This window comes from Corvus cornix, chromosome 3, assembly GCF_000738735.6.
Source record: "Corvus cornix cornix isolate S_Up_H32 chromosome 3, ASM73873v5, whole genome shotgun sequence".
NCBI classification, from domain to species: domain Eukaryota; kingdom Metazoa; phylum Chordata; class Aves; order Passeriformes; family Corvidae; genus Corvus; species Corvus cornix.
Genome location: NC_047056.1, coordinates 1,714,584 through 1,732,734, shown reverse-complemented (window position 1 = coordinate 1,732,734; position 18,151 = coordinate 1,714,584). Strand labels below are relative to the sequence as shown.

The 18,151-nt window shown below is 46.9% G+C and overlaps 1 protein-coding gene across 4 annotated transcripts in view; it reads right to left on the bottom strand.

Moving 5' to 3' along the window:
- SPTBN1 (spectrin beta, non-erythrocytic 1) overlaps positions 1-18,151 on the bottom strand; it is a 116,927-nt gene that overhangs the window by 88,786 nt on the left and 9,990 nt on the right. Inside the window, exon 1 of one of the 4 annotated variants that reach the window (XM_010402975.4) lies at positions 12,652-12,762. The exons of the other annotated variants lie outside the window; for them this stretch is intronic. The gene's annotated coding sequence lies outside the window, so the exon portion shown is untranslated. Of the gene's footprint in view, positions 1-12,651; positions 12,763-18,151 lie in introns of those variants that run through there. 4 annotated transcript variants of the gene reach the window in all.

Below are 18,151 nucleotides of genomic sequence, written 5' to 3'. Positions count from 1 at the left end.
AGCTCCATCCAGCTGAGGGTACAGGCCAAGATGTGCCAACATTATGTGAAGAGCCTCCTAAAAACACAGAGGGGGCAGAGGAAGGCTTCATATGGATTTCATCCAGGGTCAGACACATAACAGGAGTTGTGGGGTGAGACTCTCCAGGCTTCTGTATTTCCCTGTGGAACATCCCAGAATAGACCCATCCCAGAATTGCCTCTGAACCATCCTCTAAAGAAGGCCATGCCCTGCCACCAACTATATACAAACCATGAATAGACTAAATCAGAAAAAATCTGAGACATTTTAGGTAGAAAGTGGCTAATTTTGGAAAGAAGTTAATAAAGAGGAGTACAAAGATCAAGCAGAACTGAACTTACTACACAAAACACTTCAGGGTGGAGCGAGCACCGAATTCCTTCTGGGACTGCCCTTCCTTTTCCCCTCATCACTTGAAGAATGTAAAACACATTTTGCCAAGCTGCTGAGGGGAGGGCTTTGTCTCAGCCATCAGCAGCTCCGAGGGAGTGGCATTCCTGCATCCCTACCAAAAGGGAAAGTCTACGGGGATCCAGCAGGGCCTGGAGTCACACACAGAGCATGAACACCCACGAGGCCTGTGAGAATAAAACTCCACTTACTGCAAGCGCTGGGCACAGCTCAAAGAATGCAACCTCCTTATTTAGCTTTTAAGCAAAACACAGACTACTCGACCTCTTTGCTCGTGTGTTTGTGGTTTTCCCTAAACAAGCACTGCTGGGCAAGGTTCGTAGTATTGAAGCAGTAGGAGCTCAGTTCAACTCCAATAAGTGCATCACGAGATAGTCCATGGCTGCTCCTGTGAGATCTGTGGGTTAAATACGGCTTCACTCCAAGTCACAAACCACCTTTGAATCCAACATAGCCAAAAGAGATGTAACTCAGGACCCAAAAAATCTTATGAAACATCAGCTGGGCAGTTTCTAAACCCTCCATCCTGTTTTCTGCTTCTAAGTAAGTCAGTAAAGAAATTCCCATAGATTTAAATTCATGCACCTCTTGGTCATTTGCTTTTAAAAAACACTTTCATCATCCTCTTAGTCTTTCCTGTGCCAGTGGAAGACAGACCCTGAAATTATTAGGATATCTGGGAATGTCGTGCCATGCAAATGGCTTAGCTGGAAAAAACCTGGGGAACCAGCTCAGCTCAGCAGTTTCTCTTTCCGCCTCCATTCTTGCATTATTTATAACTTCTATATCCCAATTATTAGATTTCCCACCCGTTCTCAGAAAGAGCTGCATTTCTGAGAAGGGTAACCCATCCAGAAGGTGCCTTTTCCAAAGCTTAGGCCAAGGGAGGATGTTCCCATGGAGGAAAATTCATGTGCCAGTTCATGAGTTTTAATTGAACCTGCTCTTCAGACTTTGCAGACTTGTTCTGGTGCAAACGCAGCTGGTCACTTTGAAAAGTGAGAAATGAGCAGCAAACCCAGGGATTATGTTCTGGTCAGGACTGGAATAGCATCCTGAATGTTGTGAGGGCTTTACAAGACAACCAATATGTGCTGGGGCACCTGTGTGCTCTGATCTGTGGGGTCAGCAGCTGGCATGCCACTCCTTTTTCTGAGGAATACGACCGTCACCAGGCCAAGAGCCCTTCAGCTCTTGCAGCCCACACCCTTATTTCACTATAAATTTTTAGAGAGGAAATTTTGACCATAGAATTGCCTGAACTTTTTGATAAATAAAAGAAAGTAATAGAAAAACATTCTGATGCTGGTGAATTAATATAAAGTGATGAAAAATCTGAGTAGGATTAACAATATGTTGTCTGTATCTACCCCTAAGGGTGCTCTGGGTTGTAACCCAAATGAAATCCACAAGAGGAAACGAACTGGAGCTGGAATCAAAAAGGCTCCAGGCCAGCTGAATCCCTTCTGGAACTACAGGAAGGACTTTTCTGACGTAGGCTCTCACTCAAGATAACCTTTACTCTGATCCACCCCTCAGCTTTAGCACGACTCAGCTGTTTCACACCTACCACGGAGGACACCAGGAGTCTTCACAGAGACCTGCCATGGAGATGGGACCCTGTTTCACCAAACCAGCTTGTGAAGTTGTTAGAAGCCTCTGCATTTCACCTTCGCCATCCTGATCACGGAGCAAGGCAAAGATGCACTTTCCAAACACCTCTAAGTACTCGTGGATGGACTGGTGGAGGAACCAGGGATAACTGGTCTGGCAGGAAGGAAACCTGATGTATTCCACTACTTGTTAACACATTTCCAAAGAAAATACCCAAAAAATTCCTTCCACAGTCACGGAGCATTTAAAGGACAGTATTTAGTATCACCCTGTGCTCTAGAAGCTATCTGTGGGTTGACCTTCACCAAAAAAAAGAGTGAAAATACAGGGCAATTGTCTACAGTGGTATTTACCTTTTTCTTCAGGAACAAAACAAAAAACTCTTTTTTAGTATTTTTCGAGTGCTCACAGAGAGCAGAGCTCCAGTAAAAACCAGGTGCCCTCGGAAAGGAGTTTCCCATTTTCTGGTCTCCACTCTCTCATGACCCAGCTTACAAGAAACAGAGCTCTGAGCTTTGGGAACCCGCTGTGTGTCAGGGAAGGACTGAAAGCGGAGACGCTCCCACTGCCTCCGGCCTGCCAGACAGTTGGCCCTCCTTGGGATGAGGGCACCGCTGTCAGTGCAGGAAAAGCTTCACATCTTGACTCTGGCCATGACCCTCACTTGGCAGGAAGTCCCAGGCGACCTGAATGCCCTCGGTGACATCACTGTTTACTTGGACAGCAAACTGGCAGCGCCAGGTGGCACCCAGCTGAGGGGCATCATGGAGACAGTGCCTCAGTTTGCAACTTACAAGGAAACTTTCCTCAGGAAAAAATTGATAACTCCGACATCACCAGGGCATTCAAGAAATGCTGTGATTGCTTCTGTGTGACCAGATAATTTATCAATATCCGTTTACATCTGTTGTATTAATTCGAATGAAAAGAGCCACAGTCAGGTTTCTGGGGGTGGGAGAGGGACCGGAGGTGCTGTGCCATGGGTCTGGGACTGAAGTTCCTGCCCCATTTTCCGCCCCTACCCCGAGGGTCTCACACAGAAGCGATGGCCCTGGATTACATTTAGAAGGAGAACATCTCCAAGCCTGCCCTTGCTACAGAGCTGACTCCAGGCACTGACACAATTCCATCCGGAGCACATTCCTGCTCCCGTGGTCCGTCTCCGGAGCCGAGATGCGATAGCTCTGACCTCCTTACAGGAGGAGGGCTGCAAAGTAAACAGGCCCGGCTTACCAGGCAGCCAGCTGCTGCCTCCCCTGCCCTTCCATTTTCCCTCTCCACTCCCACACCCCACCCTTCCGAAAGCTCCAACCCATGGATGAGTGGGAGTGAGCCAGAGCCTCTGCCCATCTTCCCTTCCCGGCATCCCTGCGAGCTCCCGTTTCCTTCCCACAGGGAGGAGGCTGCGACGCCCACCTGGGTCATGCCGCAGTGCTGAGCTGAGGCACAGCCAGAACAAGATGCGGCCGTGGGAGGCTGAGCACACTCACGGCTTAGCAATCCTGGAGTGTCCCTGAGGGGCAGGGCACAAAACCAGGGAGTAATGTCAAGCTACGCGGATCTACGCCTAGGCAAACCTCCTCCGTGTTGGAGGGTTTTATGTCAAGGCAGGGAAAGGCTCCATCACGCCCAGCCAAGGAGGAGAGATCGAGGACGGACTGTGCCCAGGCACCTCCTCCCTCCTCGGAGCTGCTGGTCGGGGTAGGCTGCCTGGTGACAATTTCCAGGGAGGAAGAATGAGACTGAGCTGCTTTGGCTCTGCCCCCAAACTGCAGAGCAGCGGTGGGAAACCGCACCCAGGGAGACGCCCAGGGAGAAAAGGATGTTTTGTTGTGGAGGCTTTTGTTCTGGACTCTGTTTATTAGCGATATTTCACAGGCAGATGGAGCAGGGAAGCAATTTAAAGGGCCAGCCTGGAAGAAATAACCTGCTACGCAGTCGGCAGGTTTGGAATTAGCAACCAAACAAACAACAAAAACCAGATTCTGGGGCGGGAATGGGGAAGGATTTGCTGGCAACCTCCATAAGGCAGGCAACAGAGCTGAAGCAACAGCTGGTTTCAGCAGCTCCAGCACCAACCCAGCAAGGAGCAGCCCCGAGTCCAGACACCCAGAGACTCATTAAGAGGAAACACAAGACAGCACTAATTACCCCACAGCAGTGCTGAGATGATCCACCTGCTCCCACACAGGTACTGGCTCCAGGTACCAGAGATTCCCGAGACCTCCCTTGCTGAGCAAGCTCTGCTATAGCCAGAGATGCTCGACCGACTCATGAGGTCTGGACAAAGAGCGGGCCTAGGAAAGAAGAATTTTAAAAAAACCTCGGATTTGGACAGTGTGGTGGTCCCACAGGAGGCACACCAAAGCCTGCTCCAGAACAAGCACCTCCTTCAGATGCCAGAGCCCAAGACACAGCCGGGATCATGAAAAGTTTTGTCTCTTGCACTGGAATATGTTACAGGTACCATACGGGTTCTAACTGTTCTCTCTTGAATGAAAATAAACCCAGAATAACCAACAGAATGGGACAACTTTTGTTTTGGGGAGATGAAGACAGTACTTGACTGTGGGTGAGTGAATGCCAGCATTTCTCTGGATTAGGAAGTGAACTGGTTGGTAGAACTCTGGTTGGGAAGTGAACTGAGAAATGGAGCAGTTTAATAGTAAATATCCCCTTGAAACAGGGATGCTAAGAATTGTTCTGCAAATCAGCACAGCCTGCAGCAGCAGCAGTGCAAATCTTTGGCTAGGCTAAACCAGAAACATGGCTGAAGGCTGAAAAGGATCCTTCCCCAGGAAGAGGGAAATGTCAGATGTCAGCAAGTCAATCACCAAGGCAGACAGTGTAAGGCACGATTCTACCAGGCCAACAAGATTCCTGGTTCAAGTAACCAAGCACAGCTTGAGCCACTGGTTCCCAAAGAGCAGGAAATGTGTCCCATCCTCCCCAGGGGACACACAACACGCATCATCCGCTTCTTGGCAGGGGAATCAAGAGCACCACATCCAAACTGGTCTCCTGGCTTCTAAACTAAACCTTTAGTGGGCCAGTGGGTGCTGACCAGAGGAAGACAACAGGTAAAACTAAGCAGGCTGCCTGCATTTGCCCACATGGAAGTTTTAAATGGACACCAGCTGTTAATTCCTTTCTACATTCTTCACATTTTTTTTGGCCAACTCTCGACAAGACTAACAGAAACCTTTCCCCTCCAACTTTCATCTGATGCATAGATAAAATAGTCAGGCAAGGAGAAGAAATCTGTGGCATTATTGCCTTCATTTAAATGCATGCCTGTAGGTCCTCAGTGCATCCCTGCCCTTTGAGATGGGTTAAAGAGCCTTAATGCCGCCTAAATTAAGTCAATTTGTTATTCAGAGCATTTGCGAGCAAACAATTTGAGATGCATCCTGGGAGGAGAAAGCACATGGGCCAGAATGTAAAATCTTGGGAAATAAGATGATAGATGGGAAGCAAAAGCCCAAAAAAAGCCACATCTTCAATAACTCGGGTCAGTATTTTGGTTCTTTGATGTTTCCACTATGGTTGAGTCTTTTTTTTTTTGTATAAATATTTTAGTGCACATCCTTGTGTGGTGATTCATGTGAGATAAGGGATATTTATCATTTTATATATGATATAGTGATGACTCTTTCCAGGTTTTCTATGTCACCTTGCTACTCTTTGGAGTGCTGTCTCGTCCACCATCCCCAAGAGGTTACTCCCAGTGAGTCCAGCCAGGACCAGCCCTGGCCAGCCCTGATCCCTCCAGCCTGGAACTTGGCTACACAGCCAGCCAAAGGCCTTTTCCAGGAGCCAGGGCCGGGAGAAGGGCTCCTCAGCTTCCTGGGGCCACAAGAGGAGCCCAGAGCACGAGGTGCCGTCCTCTGAAGCACGTGTTACTCACAGCTCTGGATTCTCCAAGAAAAACAGACAAATAAACACACCAATGACATTGGCTCCTTCAAAGCCTCCAACTATTGGATCCAAACAGCTTCTGGCCACATGTAAACAGGGCCTGGCTTGCACAGAACCTGCCCTGCTCACCCCGGGAAGGGGAACAGGAACAGGGACTAAACAACAGCCACATGGTCTAAAAGCTTTATGGTCCCTTGCATTGACCTCCCAGGGAAATGGTACCAAGCACTGTCACACCAAGAGCTCCAACCTTTCTCTTGGAACAGGAAGAGCCACTAGGAAATACACTGGAGCTGTGTGATGACTGCAGGTGCGAAGCCCAAAACCTGCCCACAAACCTCACCATCGCAGCACCGAGGAAAAACCGGCATAAGGCAGTGATATGTGAAATATCTGATTCTTGTTTCATTCTGATCTGAGGTTTTTGTCTGGGAAATGGATCCTCAGCTGGCACAGCCCCAGCCCAACAGCTGCATTGCTTTTCTACTTCCACAAGCACTCGGAAAGTTCGCCAAAGCCCTGTTTGTGCTGGCAGACAGCCAGCACTTTATTATTATGTACTATTAGTTCATAGTGAGAAACGTGCACTACAGGAAAAAAAAAAAAGCCCCAAGAAGCTCAGTAATTTGGTACAGATGTTGAAGATTTATGGAGCTCTCCCTGCTGGACAGGATCTTACAGATTGTTTCTATCACCTGTTTGCTTTTGGAGTTTTTAATAAGATAACTATGTGTGCTATCCTGGAAGAATCTTCCAGAATTCCTCCTTCAAAAACCAATAACATTTGATCTCCACTTGTCTCCTCTCAGTAACAATCTCTCCTCAGAGTTCCATAAATGCCACTTGATATTAATTTCATATTTAAATACAATCTTGGCTGTTGTTTTCATTACCCAGCAACTTTCGAATGCAGTCAGTCAATTTCACTCTTACTTCATGGCCCAGAAAATATACCTGACACATCAAGTCAAGTCCCCACCAGTTAGAATCCATGATTAAATCTCTCAGCATTCAAAATACCTGATAATTTTCACCTTTTTTCCTATTTTCTGGCAAACAACATCTGCTCAGCATTTTTGGGGACTGCTGCTTGCCCAGTGCACAGAGCCCAAACCTCACTCGGGTTAAGCTGCCTGCAAAACTACGCCTGTCCCATCCACATTTCTGAACCTTGGTCCATTAAATTAATTCTGCAAAATATTTGAAATGTGCAAAGCTCTGCAGCTGACAGCAAACACCGTGAAAGTGCAAACACAAGGAAGTCCCTGGCATTTTTCATAACTGACCTGTAATGGTTTTGCCATTTCAAATTACATCAGGAATTATTTCTTTCCACCAGCACAAAATGGCAAAACAAGGTGCATTTCACTCAGAAATTGTTTTTCCAAGCATTTATAAAGGAGGATAAATCACCAAAAAAGGTTATATCTCTGCAAACCAGCATGTGGGACCACTGAGTTTCTGCTCTGGCACCTATCAAGAAGCATCCAGGCTCCCTCCCTCCTCACCCAAGGCACACCTCAATTTGGCTGGATAACCTGACATTGCCCTTCACCTTTCCCACAAGCCACAGCTGCTGATAAATTCTTCCTGAAAAATGATTTCATCCTTCCCGACTATGTGACTTACACAGCACAGATCCCATAAAGGTCAGGACCTCATTACGGATTTAGACACTCAGTTACCATCCGAAAAACAGTCAGTCTGGTAAATTTGGAGGGTTGGAAACAAATCTATGGAGATAATGTTTTTCCCACAGCTCTGAAATCGACTTTATCAGTCACAATTGTACTTCCTAGCACAAAAAAAGTTTTCAAATGTTTTACAATTCCTGTTTACAAGTTCATACAAGATGACTACAGCCTCTACACCAAACATGGGTAAAGAGACATTGAAGAGAGCACACAGGTGGGGTGTGTCCACCTCCCCTTCCTGAAGGGAATTCAGACGGCAAAAAGCACCATTAGGAAAGGACAAGTAGAGAAGTAGAGAAAAGTAGAGAAAAGCTCCATTTCACACCATGTTCTGTCACAGCCACCAAGCCAACATCTGCCACAAAAAACAACTGCCTGGTGTCTCTGGTTTCTTGAGTCACGCTCCCTGCATTCAGGGCTTCCTATGGAAAACCTCCACCTTTCCCTGAATTACAGAAGACTAAGGTCTGGAATTGTCTTGGGTTATGGAAATACATGAAGTAATTCCCATACAGGAAGAAAGACACATCCTTCACTTGCCATGATCACTTGCCTTGGATCCTGAACAGATTTGGCCTAATGTCAATATTATCTTATTTCATGTTCCTAAATGATTCTTTAATTTAATAAGAATTAAAACATTACCTAGGGAGAATTAGTACAACAGGGGTGATATGGTCATGAAGGAATACTTGCAAACAAGTGGAAGAACCTTCTTTAGCTTTTACTTTTAAAAAGCTCAGATTCTCACAAATTTCAGATTTACACCTGCAGATTTACAGTAAAAAAAAAAAAAAAAAACAACCCAACAAAATCCAGAGCAGCCCTGGAGCCATTTAGAAAGCGCTAATCCTGATCATTTTCCACCTAATGACTGTTTACTACACAGCCCTTTTAAATGCTTGGCAGCTCTCCAGATCTTCCTGCTTTTCCTTTCTCCCACACATCCCTCCTGACAGCCATCTTGGGCGAGGACAAACCTCCGGAGGAGAAAGCTCTCCACCGCCTTTTCAGCCTCTAAAAGCTCTGCTTCCCCGGGGAAATCCTGAGCCTTGTTTCACTTTCAAGGCAAAAACAAACTCTCCAAGCTCTCAAAGCCTCGCCAAATGAGAGCACAGAGCAGAAAAATTAAAACCAACCAGAAAAGTTGGGTTTTTTCAAGGTTTTAAAAACCAACACTGGTTTTAAATGAAGTGGGACCGGTTCTGTAATTCTCTGACCCCTACCAGGAACAGATTTGAGCAGACCCACCCCAGCACTTGTTCCAAATGCCATTCACTGTCACTTGGCATTTCAAGCTGGAACAATTATTTGTGGTTGGATGCTCTCCCCGCTCCCAACCAGCTGTGCTTTGATCTCCCCCTCGTAGCTCCCATGGATCTGGAGGAAGCCCAGCTCCCCTCCTTACCAAAAATGCAGCGTAACAGTTCCTTGGGGAAAGTGCAGCCCCACTGCAGCTCCCAGACCTCACACACGCCTGGGATGGGACCAGATGTCTCCTGGAGCCCCGACCACCATCCTCTTCCATGTCTTCCACCCACACGCCAGACTCCAGAACCCCCGGTGAAAGTGAGGAATGAGATGTAAAAGCACAATGGAACTTTTAACTGAAAGGATCAGGTCAGTGCTGAGTCCCTTTGTGATGGGAATTGGGATAAGACAGGACCTCAACACACAGATTTGAGCGAGGATGGTGGCTGCTCCAGGAACAAAGCAAAGGCATAACCAGTCCAATGTGCTACAATCAATATTTTAAATTAAATCAGTCCAGCCCATATTCAAATCAGGTCACCAGTAATTAAAGCATCCTTATTTGGAATGGTAAACCCAGAGAACGCCTGGATCAGAGCATTTCTCAAAGAGAATATATTAATGGGAGTGTTTGGAAATGCATGATGCACTCGTAAGAGGTTTTAATATAAACCTCAGGATTACACTATGCCAGCTTTTCAATTATGATATTCTCCATGAAAAGCCAGGCGCTGGCAGCAAGAGGTTAAAGCAGACCTTGGAGCACGACTTTGCCCTTTCTCTTCCAGAGGATCCCGCTGTTGGTTCCTACTCCAGCACCACGTGCAGCTGAACAGAAGCACTGAAGGTGGGATTTTAAATAAAACATCTCTATTAGTGATGCCATCAATGCCAACACAACACACAGGGGGAAGCCTCATAACTTCACCAGGGACAGCAAAATCACCTCCTGTAATTTCTAGAACGATCTGCTTGGCTGACTCCATCTTAACACTCACCACACTCCGACTCAGCCATTTTAATTCCTGAATGGCTGGAGTTGGCTTTCCCTTCACATGGCACTGCACAGCAGGCTCGGCTCTCTGGAGACCAGGGATCTCTCCCTGTAAAAGCACATGCAAGTGAAGGTTGGAGACAAAAAAAACCTGAGTGAGGCTGAGGGGAGGTGGTGAGCAGCAGAGCGAGGTAATGCGACTGAATAAGTAAAAATGCAGAATTTTTAGATTGTTCTCGTTCCAAACAGGCATCTCAGGAAAAGCTCTGCGCTCTGGTTCTCTCCAGAGGGTAATGATGAATGCAGGCTGTGTCTGTGCTGCTTTAACAGCAGCCCCAGAGAGAAATCTCCCATTCCCAAGCCGTAGGAGTGGGCTAGCACCCACTGGAGGCTGGTGTGCAGACACGCTCAGAGGCAGTGCAGGAGCAGCAGAGTTGAGCCTTTTCCAACAGAACCTGGGAACCACAAGGATGCACAAGTCCCACTCCCCCCGAGCATCCCTCCTGCAGGCCCACCTGCCCTGGAGCCCCTCAAGGATCTCTGGACCCTGCAAACGGCCCTATTCTCCAAAACCAGGCATCCCCTGTGCAGAAGAGGGAGTAAAACCCAAGTGGCCACAACGCAAGTTACACATCCATGCCCACAGCCCCCAGCTCTGCTCCAAAAGGAGATTCCTTCTCTCCAACAGTAGCTCCCAGTGCAGCAACCTCTGTAATCCACAAGGACACAGGGCACTGCACCAGCTTTGGAAAAGCATCAAAAGAAAAGGTTACCTGCAAATCCCAGGGTTTATTTTTGCCCCACTGCGATGCTGTTCCTTGCACTCCTCCAGCACTTCCAGCTCACACAGACTGGCACAACGGAGCAGAAAGGAAACCAAGTCCTTTTCAATATTCCTTTCTGACATTCCACCATCCTAATGCAAGTTCCAGGCAAACAGAGCCTTCTCAGAGTAGCAGAGAACAAACAGAAAACAAGCTCTGGCCAATAGATCAAGCTACAGGACCCACTTTGGTGCTTGTCACCCTACAAGTGCCTGAAGGATGATCCCTTCCCTCAGCTCTTCCACAGGAACTGCTGGAAAGGTGCTGGAGCTGTAAAATCCCTCTGGTCAACCATGACAAAAAGATATTTGTGCTGACTACCACATATTTTTTACCAAATACATTACAAAATCTAGCACCAAACCCATGTTTGTTACCTGAGCTAGAAACATCAAGAGAAAAGTATTTCCCTGACCAGAAATTTTAATTTAATCTGCCAGAACAGGCTTGTGGAAGGACAGACCCAAACAAGCCATATTTGACACAAATAGATTAGACAGATGGTACAGTGTGGTATAAAGGGGATTTGTGCTTGCTTGACTTTGGCATGGCTGAATTACTTATTAATTGCAGATACACAAGAGTTGTACTGGGTATTTTACAAAGATTTAATGCCTATTAACACTTCATACCATTCAAAGTTACCATAGGTTCTGTACAACAACACAGGGTTTGTTTTGCAACTTAATTCTGCTGTCCATTTCAGAGCCTATTGTGATGTATTTTGCTACAAAGTGGGTATAAGCAGCAAAATTACCAGTGCTACACTGTTCCAGAAGCTTTGAGCTACCTGTGAACTTAGTGAAATTAGCTGAAAGATGAATAGAAACCCTGATTTAAAATAAAACCTCTGAATTCCTGAAGGCTGCTGAAAATCTCAAGCATCACAAGGAAAGCACCTTCCTCTGTATACCTCTGCTCCCTTCCCCAGCGGCTGCTATTGGATTATTGCAGGATCCTGGTGAAGCACAAGATTTAAAGACATTGTTGCAGGGATGAAACTCAAAACTGCGGACCATTGAAGCCCAAGTTAATGCCAGGAGCCCACACATATGGCAGGAACAGCAACACTGAGCACTGATTGAAACAAGGCCATTTTCCCTGGAGCTTCATGTCCCTCAGGATCGGTGTTTCGGGCGCCTACTGACACCACCCCAGCCCCATCCAGCACTGGAATTCCACAGTCTGGAGCACGCTGAGACTTGGTGGGTTTGTTGTCCTGAGAGTGGCAGCACAGCAAGGCACCTCTCCAAGCTGGCCAAACCCAGAACAAAGCCGGGTGTGGGTTCCAGGCAGGAGGGGGATCTGGAGAGCAGGAAATTACGGAGAGCCTCAGACATTCTGTGCAGAGCAAGGGCTGCCAGCTCCCGCCTCCCCTCCGAGACGGACCCAGCCAGGCACCAGGGCTGGCATTTCACAGGACAAAAATGACTCCTTACTCACAGCCTCCTCCCAGGCCAAAGCAGGCATCCATGACCTCATCTCCCACCGGCACAAGGGGAGGGTCTGGGCTCCTGTGTGGAAGTGTCAGTCAGGATAACCCAACCACAGACAAATTATCAGCTAAAATAGAACAACCACTCTCCAGTGTCCGACAGGAGAGTCGGTTGTGTAGGGGAATAAATAAACCAGCAAGGGGACAGACTGTGGGTTTGGGGAAATGGATACTCACATTTTCACTTTACCTCTCATGTTAAACCTTTCCCTACTGATTCGTGGCTCTGAGTGAGCACAAACAACACATTAATTAACCACTTCTACTGAGGGGTTCAAATTTAGCCTCACCATCACTCCCTCTAGCAACAAAACTGGCAGAAAATATCAAAAGCAACGTTTTACTCCCAAAGTAACAATTCCTGTAACTTTCTAGGTCTCATTTGAGACAAAACACCACCGAGATCCCAACCCAGAGCTACTTCCTTACCTGCAGCATAATGCTGGAAGCTTCATTTTCACAGGTGTTGGACACCAACAACTCCCATCAAAATTAATTGGGTCTCCAGTGCTCCAAGCCTGAGGCAAAACTCTGATCTCCTTCCTTTCATTATCCCAAACAGTCAGCCTACAGCAGCTGTGTCTCTAGCACAGGGATTTTGGGATGCCTCACCCTGTCCAGGCTTTGGGAAGGCTCAAAGGGTCGGAGCAGGGAACACAGAGTCATCATCTGCTCTGCAAGTCCAGGGAATATCCACAAAAAATTCAACCAAGAAAGAAATCACACCCATCAGTCCATTTAATTCAGTGCAAGTGAAACAGGAAAGTGGACACACCACAAAACATCCTGGGAGGAGCCCTGAGAGCAGCAGGCGGTCACAGGGCTATGCAGGAATTCTCTAGCCCCAGGAATGCTGCTGTAGGGCTTTGTCTGGCCTCTTTTTTTCCCCCTTTTAGGGCTTTTTCCCCAGGTCACAGGGCACCTGAGCACACCTGAGCCCACATCCTACTCCCAGGAAGGCTCTCCCAGCCTGTGTCCTGGGAATTCTGGTCCCTACCTCAGCCCTTACTGCTGTACTCTGACAAATGAAGACATGGACAAATTTGCCTGCAGGTACCCATGCCAAGATTAGGAGAAAAGAGGTTCTGAATCAGCAAAATTAGGGCCATGTTTGAAGCTCTACAGGAATTACAGCTTGGATTTGCCTGCTCCTCAGGCAGATTTTCTTTCATCAAGACTAATGCAGCTCCCTCTCCTTCCTCCCACTTGGATCTGCTACTAAATTAATCAAGGATGGTTTACGAGCAAGTCGAGGACAACGGATCTGCAACTCAGCCCTCCTGAGAACAGCCAGCCATAAGTCTAAACAACTTCTTTTTCTTTCTCTTCCAGAGCAACATTCAGCACTCTTCTTGACATAACTTTCAATTTTGCTCACCTTTCCAAAGCTGGTCTGGATTTTGTCAATGAAAAATAAGCACTGAAGCCAAGGTCCCTTAAGCTATTCCAGATACTTTTACTGTCATACCCTCCAAAAGTCATCTGAGAAAACTCAAGACATGGCTGCAGCAACCTGGGCATGGGCGGGCAGGTTCATGAGGACACTGTGATTTGAAAATGAAAATAACTGAATAAAACTGAAGGAGACAAAAGATGTGGGGATGCCAGGCAGAAAGGTGAAGGTGGGACCTGGCAGAAAGCATCAGGATCACTGACACTGGCAGTGCCATTACAGCCATGGAAACGCCACACCTGGACTATCCAGAGCTGACACCGCTCACCCATGCTCTTCATCCAAAGCTCAAATGTAACAGAGAAGAATAAAAATTAACTTACTTGGGAGGCCTGGTAACCTCTGTTATCTCCTGTGAGCATGCTCTGGCCAGGAAACAATGCCAGTGTGCAGAATTTAATCCCTCCAGGATGCTACTGAATTCAATAATGCACTTAACTGCTCACCCAAGCACCAACATGGTGTGAGAAGTGCATCAACACCTCTGTATGTGAAGTGGTTAATAGGACTCAGGTAAAGACATTTGGGGGACACTGGTGGCCTGCAGGGCAGCTCCCTGCACAGCACACACGGACATTTCATCACGTCAGTGTTGCCTTCCAAAGACAAGCCACTCAATTCTCCCTGGATTGCTAAAGGAAGGGGAACTAATAAACTCATTTCTTGCAGATCTTAGCTAAGACAGCTGCCTTTGGTGTGACAACAGGCACAAGCACCACACCTGAGGGACCTGATACAAATATAAAGCCAGGAATCCTGGCTCCACTACAGCAAAAGGCGACCTGGACAAGGGAAAAATCACTGGCTAATTGAGAGACCCCGACCAGCAGCCAGAGGCCACTGCAAACCAGGACTGAATCCTGGTGTGTGACCAGCCATGCCGTGCCCTCTCCGTAGCATGGTTTTTTTCTGGGTGTTTCATTTGTGACTGAAATTTGTGCCATTTTGGGTTTCCAAGATTTGGGCTTTGTGACCAGAGGAGGGTGGCTGGGTGCTAGGAGAGATAGAAGAACACACAGGGACCTTCCCTATCTCGGAGCACCTCCTCAAGGAGGGAAGACCTCCAAAGGCAGCTGCCAGGGCACAGAGAGGGAGCATTAGGGCGTTGAAGTGCTGCAATCCCAAAGTGATTCCAGACACAGCGACGACACAGAGATTTATCAAGCTCTTCCCTCACTGCCAGCCCTCTGGCAGTACACATGCCCACAGCCAAAATGGCATTCCTGCTGGGGGAAATCCAGGACAAGCCTGGTAGGCCATGGAAAATACTGTCAGAGACAAAAAGCATTCTGGTTTTGCCTTGTGGGATCCACCTGCTCCAGGATTCTCTCCCAAGAAGACTCCAGCAGTGATGGATGATCATTAGAGGGGTTTCCAGCTGAACACAACTGGTTGAACCCAACTTAAGCTGATAAATGTTAGTGCTGGTCTCCTCCCCACAGAAAGGGAAAAAGGATCTCCTTTCCCTTGGAACTTCAAAGGCAAAGAGAGCAGCCCTGCCATCACTCACCTGGGCCAACAGGATTATATGGTCAAATTAGATTTTCCTTCACCCTTATTTTTGGCTAAACAGTGTTTGCTGAAAGCCTTTCTGGCCTTCATTTCCATGATAAAAGGTGGGCATTGTTTGGTTCCTTCCTTGCCTCATAATATCATTAAGATGACTTTCAAGCCACATGACAAATCCATTTTTTCCCCATTAAATCTACAATGGTCATTTCTGTTTGCTTGTCCTTTATTTCACCCTAGAGGAAATTCTCTTTTCCAATACATCTTTTGTTGATGGCAAATGGAAGGAAATTATTTTGCTGAAACGGTATTTTATTATTAAATTTTGCATTAGTTAATGCCCAAGAGCATTGGAAGGGGGAGAAAAATAAACACCTGCCTTTCAATTTGTGCATTCTTGGAGTGTGTAGGCTGAGGATATCAGCACTTGGAGCACACACCCCAACTTGCCAAGCCCTTGATCTTCCCGCCGAGCTCAATCCTCGGGATGCTCCCACCCTTGTAAGTGGCCTCCCAAAGGCAATTAGTGGCTTGCTGCAATTTTCAGTGCTCCTGCCACAGACACGGAGGGTTGAACCCACAGCCCTGGGAGAGAGGTAGGTGTGCCTCACACCCTCTGCCAGCTGCTCCCCAAATCCCTGTCTGGCAGCCATCGGGATTGGAGCCTTGTTCTGATGAAACATTCTCAATGCAGTTTTCTACCTTAAATCTGGATTTTTCTTCTCGCTTTGCTTCCACTCTTATTTCCTCCATTTCATTTTGGCTACTCCTCACTCTCTTTTGATCCACTTCCTGCTCATTTCTCTCTCCCACCCACTCGTCCTCTGTGTTCAACAACAACAACAGCAGATGAGGGGTGAAGAAGCCTCGGCTCAACTCTCACACAGCTCCAGCCTCAGGAGCGAACCTTTGACTCGCTCAATATTCAGCTTCTCAGCTAAGAATAAGGAAAGGATTTCTCTGCTCACAGCTATTTTTAACACTGCAGAGAAGGTTTAATATTTGAATATCAGAATTGTAATAGCATTTGCAAGAGGAATGGCTTATTTTTAGCAAAGCACTGGCTTTATGGATGCCTCACAATCATGGCACTGTAATAGGGAGAGGCGACCAAAGAGGAGATTGTGACACAGCCCCGTGCAAAGGCTTCTGCTTCCCATGTCATTTTGAATTCTGCATGGAAACAGAGCTGAGGAGACTTACCATAGCCTCCAATAGAAACCACTGTGCACAAAAGCATTAAAATACTAATTATGAAAGCTTTCCAACATCCAGCTGCTAAACCCAGCCAGGTGTCACAGCTAAAACCAAGTCTGGGAGGTCCACATACACACACAACATCCTTTCTTCCCCATCCCTCAGCAGACCTTGAAATGAAAAGCCATTAAAAATACCTACATCCCAAACTCCCAGCTAAAATTAACCATAGGCTTGTAAAAAAAATCCCTCTGCTGCATTTCTTCTGGCCTTTGCCAGGTTTCTGTTTGCTGCAACACTCAAATTACAAAGCCTCTTCCCCCTCGTTGTTGACATCACCAGACAGCTCTTGGCCTTCCTTCTGAACCCAGCAACTCGGGAAGAAGCCCACAAAGTTTGGGTTGTTTGGATTCCCCCACCACAAAATGCAACTTTTAAACAACACAAACTTCCAAACATGAAGCTAATCCCATTCCAATCCATCCCATCTGACCCTGCGGAGGATCCCCTGGCTCCCATGGCTACCACCTGCCAACATCAGGAACAGGTCAGAGTAAAATAACTCCATACCAACAGAGCCAGGAAAATTCCTCATTGTCCCTGAGGAGACCTGGGTTCCCTAGCAATAAATCTAGGAAAACGTGCCAGTCACCAAACAGTGGCACATCATTTCATCAAACATGTCACTTCTTCTGGGAATTGCTTCATCAGTCCTTGTAGGAGAAACCCAAACCCCAGGCAAGGCTGACATGGCCATTCCACTGATGGAGGAGCTGTTAACAGTACTTCACAGCATTATCATTATTATTATTATTAAGAAAATAGGTTGCAGTTAATTTGGAACCTCCCATCATAACACCCTGATTCCCAAAACACCACCCCAGGGAACAGGGAGCTCTCTATGGCAAGTCACATCCAGGACTTCTCCAAGGAGTAGCAAAGGGTTTTCCAAGTGATTCTTGGGGAACAGATCCCCGAGGTACAATATTCAAGGACCAGGTATCTGCACAAAACCCACGAGCACTTAGAGGCAGAACCCAGCATCCACCCAGCCTCTGATTCCTGATCCACTCTGAGGCCCAACCATTAACCCAACAAGGCCACCACTGACCATGTCCCCAGGTGCCACATCCACACAGCTTTTACATCCCTCCAGGGCAGTTGTGCCAGGGCTGGACAACCCCTTCCATGGGGAAATTTTCCCTAATATCCAACCTACACCTCTCCTGGTGCAAACTGAGACAATTTCCTCTCCGCAGAGACATATCCAGGCAGCAGGTGATGTCAGTCAGAACCAGAATGGACAGATTTTTAAAAGGAACAAAGATTTATTGCTCCTGATGACAGCCCAAATGGGAAATCTTCTTAAATTTTAACTTCATCAAGGAAGGAAATTATGTACCAAACATTCCAGTCTGCTCCTGTATGCTGAGGCCAGTTCAGAGAAAGAGGAATTGAGTGGTATATTCCAATTACTACACAGGTAATTTCAGTGCTTTGTGTTTGGGGAAAACAAGATTATCATTTGGAACACGGGGACAAGTGACTTGGCCATTTGCAAGGCATAAAGCAAATTCAAAACCTGCCTTGTTGCTCCAGTAATATTTGCATAATAGTTATTTATATGTATGATGAGCGCAAGCACAGTTTCAGGACAGTTAGCCAAGGTGAGTCGCCCAGCTCTTTAATCCTCTAATAACAAGCTTGGGATGCAATTTGGGAATTCATTCCCCTCTGATGGAGCAGCTGAGCTGCTGCATAGTGACCATT